This window comes from Nilaparvata lugens, chromosome 2, assembly GCF_014356525.2.
Source record: "Nilaparvata lugens isolate BPH chromosome 2, ASM1435652v1, whole genome shotgun sequence".
Classification (NCBI taxonomy): domain Eukaryota; kingdom Metazoa; phylum Arthropoda; class Insecta; order Hemiptera; family Delphacidae; genus Nilaparvata; species Nilaparvata lugens.
The window spans coordinates 72,805,337-72,811,138 of NC_052505.1; positions in this window are offsets into that span (position 1 = coordinate 72,805,337).

Consider the following 5,802-nt stretch of genomic DNA (forward strand, 5'->3'; position numbering starts at 1 on the left):
TTCTAACAGGCATTTTTCAACTGCCAAATTACAAATCACTGCCATATACTTATTAAATTTTAAGTATCTCTATTTATATCATCTAGGAAACTGCCATGCCTTGACAAGCAAGTCAAGTGAAACAACAGCAAGGAAGCATTTTGCAATTCAAGCAATGAATAAAAACTTTGCCACACAATTTCTTTAATTGAAACATATTGAATGTTCCAGATACGGTGAAACATCATGTTGCATCAGTAACAGAGAAGGAGGTGGACTCAATAATTATTGCTTGTTGGCTGGTGCAAGCTAAGGGCGCATGTCAAGAATGGAGAAAAAGTGAGTAGATGCTCCAGAAAATACTCTAGTGTTATGGATGTACAAAAATTAGCAATGAAAATTTCAACACTTCAACTTGATTAAGCCTATAGTTCAAAGCAATTTCTTGAGTGCAATTCAATCAATCAATTTTATTTGAAATAAATTATTACAGTTTTTGGTCCTGCTAAACTCGTGAGTTTTTCAGCAGGTGTCATTTCAATACAAAAATTATTCACAACGTTAAACTAAAATAAAGTATTAATAAAATATAATCAGCTTATTAGTTGTAATCTATAAACAATCTTAACAACAATAAAATTAGGAAAAGAATTATTTTATTACTGTATTGAGAAAGGAAAATTAGGAACATGATGAATAAGAATCAATAAAAATAGAGTTTAATATAACTTTATAATAGTTATTACCTATATACTGTATAATTCAATGAAGTATAATATTTTTCAAAGTGGCAACAAGTACTGTAAAGTAAAAGATACAAGCAGTTTGCCTGTTTTGTGGGCACGAGCCCGCAAGGTGTAAAATTATTTTACTGACTTTTTATTTTTATACTGGCCAAGACGTTTGACTTGGAAGTGGATGGTAGTGGACGGCCAACTGCCAAACGGCAAAATTTTGTCCCACAAGAACAATGTAATTATTATCAATCTCTTGGAGCAGATAGTGTTATTTATGAAAAGAATTTCACGTCATTGGAAAGAGAATTCAATTCTCCAGGTGGTTGACTTTTTAATTTTTTGATTTTAAGTTTACTTTAAAAATCATATTTCAATACTTTTATGGCTAATTAATTATACAATAATTTCTTTAATAAACTTTAAATCAAAAAGTAAAAGTCAACCCCCCTGGGAAATTGAATTCTCTTTCAAATGACATAAAGAACGTGAAATTCTGTCCATAAATAACAGCGCTTTCTGCTCCAAGACATTGTTCTTATAGGACATAATTTTGCTGTTTGACTGTTGGTCGTCCTCTACCACCCACGACTCACCCTTAAACGATTAACTTGAAAACATGATCGTTTTTATTTTGTTGGTCTATTTTTCCAGGACTGGAGGCAATGAAGATACATTGGGGTAGAAGATAAGGAGGGCGAAATCTAGCGAATTTTTTGGTACTGCAAACCGCAGATTTGGCGCCACGAATCCACCCACTCACATAATATACAGTGAATATCGTTTATAGTGACCTTCAAGGGACCATCAGTTTTGGGTCACTATAACCGATAGTCACTATATCCGATACTAGGCTCAGGAAGTACTAAAGTATACATTAGTGAAAAAACAGCATAAATAATGACACTTACGTTTTCGTTGCAGCATTTTATTCCAGGTAAACACACTTTCCAAACTGAAACGTCCTTTATATTATTATAATGTACTGTAAATTTTTAATAATTTTATGAAAATTGAAACGAAATCACAAACGAAGTCACATTCAAATGAAAATCCCTGTTAATACAGTATACAAATATGGCCCGTTCAAAAACTTCAGTAGGCTACTTCATAAATTTCATTTTAGTTTGAAAATAATTCAATGTTTCATAAAAAAAAACTTGAACTGAAAATAAGAAAAAATTGAACTCAAAAAAATGTTAAAATTAGGTCTTTTCAAAAAGTCTGTAATTTTCGTTGTTTTTTTTGCACTTTGAATTGTAGTACGATGTTTGAAACTGTTTCTCTAGATTAAATAGAACATTTTTTGTTGCTTCATCTGCTGTATTGTGACACTAAGAAATTGGCAAATTGTCTTGATCGCTTTACAAGCTTCAGTCAGTGTTGGTGGATTGATTTCCTCATCATTATCATTGTCTTTCTCAGTGTTTGTAACGTCGTCTTCTTCTCTCAAAGTCGAAGTCAGCAATTCCTCATCACTTACAGCTGCCGTCGTTTCCAAATCCTTGTCTACTTCTTCATACTCTTCAAAGAAATCCTGAGACACTGGTTGAGCCAAACTTCTCCCCCATTCTTGTAACGACTCTTCTGTGCATGCAGATTCAATAATGTTATCAGACTGCATTAAAAATCCTGCATGTCTGAAACAGTTTTTCACTGTAATGGATGTGACTTCATTCCAAGCTCTTTCTAATTGCGTCGAGTACAGAGACTTTTGTTTCACATCCTTCATCCAAATCTTGAATGATTTGTAGAATGAGACGTTTCCGATAGTTGACTTTCAGAGACCTTATAACACCTTGATCCAAGGGTTGCAAAACAGATGTTGTATTAGGCGGGAGGAACACCAACTTTATAGATGTAAGATTTTCAACATGTGGATGTGCTGGACAGTTATCTACCATCAACAATATTTTATCATTTTTCAATTTCAGTTCATTGTCCCATTTTCGTAGCCAGGAAGCGAAACCACTGCTGCTTCACCACTTATTCTACCACTTGTGATTGCATGGCGCTGGCGAAATCGTTGTATCCATGCAGATGTAATATCGCGAGGTCTACCCAACTTCTCAGCCAAATCATTTGCTTTACTCTGCAAAATTGGACCGCTTATAGGAATATTATTCGCTCTTGTATCTTGAACCATTTCAGCAACGCTTGATCTACATCATTGTTTTGACTAGGACGAAGGTTTTTTGATTTCATAGAACTTGTCTCGAAGCTCTGCTTAATTTTATCGCGATTTTTCCATATTACCGAAATTGTTGAATGTCCAACCCCTAATTACTTCGCTATGTCCCTATTTGCTTCACCATTCTCAATTCGCCAAATGATGTGCGATTTTTCTTCAATAGTGAAAGTCTTACGGGAGAAGCCATATTATCAACACTGTATACAATTTAAAATAAGAGTTCTGTTTGTAAATTTAATGAAACATGCACTACACACACTAATATAACACACACTTTACAGTAACAATCCAATCACACATCAAACCGAAATACTGTAGGATGCAACCGAACCGAACGAAAGGCTGAATTGAACTGAATGTCTGAATAGGCCAATAATGTTCAGAGGAATGCACATTTCACGATTTCGTAATAAAAGACTGACCAATAATACGGCTCAACTAGAATAAATACAGACATGATGATTCCTGTCTGGAGAACATCCTGTTTACTTAACGTTTCGTCATTATATACGATATTATTTTCCTCATTTTGATAGAAATCCGGTCATAATAGCCGATATGTGATTATAATCGATGTCACTATAAGCGATATAATAAAGCATTGTACGCATAGCAAACCAAACAAGGGGCAGCTTTCCGGTCACTATATCCGATAGGTCATTATAGCCGATGTCATAATAAACGATATTCACTGTATAATAATCTTTAATCTCTTCTCTACGTGTGTTACCAGTTGTATATATATATAGTGTATTTAATATTCGTATGTATCGCATAAAATATGCAGTATTTTATTATGGACCTTTCAGCTGAATTATGTTCTGTATAGCCTAACATATTTTGTCTTCTTGTTATTTTAATAAAGATTTTAGTGAAGATTATTCTAGTAAAGAATATATTTATGAAAATTTTACTTCACATTACATTTTATTACTTGTTATTTCACATTACTACTCTTACAGAGTTACTTTAATAAGAGTTACCATATTTACTTACCATTATTACTTAAGGCCTATTCACATTTTACTTAAATGTATTATTAATTAGCCTAATCTCATTTCATTAAATTAGATCGCATTTTTATTTATTTTTGATATGTTTAATTATGTTCTTTGTATGGTAAATAAAATTTGAATTTGAAATTTGAATGAATTTTATGAATAAAGGTGAATTTGGTGAATGACTGTATGAAGTTTTTATGGGTAGATTTTTCCAAGAATTTTAGCTGAATAGTAGAGTTATTCTTTTAACTTCTATTTATGCTCATCCAATACATCCTCATTATAAAAAGAATGTCTATGGAAACATTTTCATGAAAGTCATGAGCCATCTTCCTTCCTAAATAAGCCTACTCACAGTAAGATTGCCTTGAACATGTATAGCTATACACCTAGGTGATCCATGTAACATGATACAGGTAACATGTATCATCAATACCTAAACTATATTTTTGTTAGTTACATATTTTCATATCAGATATATATTTGAGACATGGGAGTGATATATATTGGACATGTCTCATCGATATCAAAATTATATTTTTGTTAGGTACTTATTTACATATCAGATATGTATTTGAGACATGAGGGTGATACATATCAGATACATAAAATGAATACCTAAATGATATGTATCCAAAAAGCGGACATTTTCACATATCAAATACGTATCAGATAGGTATTAGATACGTTTTCAAACATATCCAGTACATATCGTAAGTATCGGTGGAACATATCTTATACATATCTGATATGTTCATGTGCTATGTGGGTGTCAATGCGTGGAGATGAGAAACAAAAGATGGAACGAGCCATGGAAACATGTAAAGAGCCATGGAAACACATTTGACTTTTGAAAAATAACTTATGAATTGAACTCATTACGGTGACCGTGAACGTTGTGACTTGGAACTCACTAGGGAGACCGTTATCGATCAGTACTTCTTCTATTTGGTCGCAATGAAATACTGAACTGATGCCCTAAATTAACCTAATCCTGACCTATTGTTTTTGAAGGGACGGATTCAAGGATCCAAAGGTTCAAAGAACCCCACACGTCAACCGAAGCTTATTGTGTTCCCAAGTAGTATGTTAGTTACGCAAACCAATACCTGTGTTCTTTACAAGAACCAGGAGTTTTCCCTATACTAACATCCCATTCACCACACGGTTGCTTGTTACAGTCGAGTGTGATATGCTTGGCAGTCTCTTCAGACTGATTAGTACTCGTGACCTACGTGAGTTCCACTCCTGGCATGTTTTGAAGGTCCTACCGCTAAGGAAGGGGTGGCCAAGTTGCCTCTAGGGCGCCCGGCCACCCTTGACTCACATTTGTGCCTGGAGTTTCACCCATCTCTGACTTCTTGGGGTTTTCTTTTTGCCCCACCGAAACTCTGCAGGGTCAGAAGCCTCACCTCTCCCAAAAAGTTTTGCCTGGATGGCCGCCCTTCTCTGAGCAGTGGTGAGTTTTGGTCTCTCCACCCACAAACTCGTGACCAACGTGAGTTCCACTCCTTGCTTCTTTGTAGATCCTTCCGCTGAACGAGGGGTCACCAAATTGCCTCTAGGGCACCTGGCCACTCTCGACTTATCCTCTTGACCTACATTTGTGCCTGGAGTATCACCCATCTCTGGTCTCTTAGGTTTTTCTTTTTGCCCCTCCGAAACTGCCCTGATGGGGCAGATCCCGTGGGTTTGAAGGCAAGGCAACATCTGGAATTGCCTTGAGGTCCATTTTAGTCGCCTCTGACGACAAGCATGGATAATGTGGGTGAATTCTGGTTTTCAACACATTCTTGAGTACGATGATCGACTCAAAGCTCCCCCAACCCACAGGGGGCATCCTGACCTAAACAGATATTGGAACTGTGGATGAGAGTTTGAATAAAAATAGCAAGAA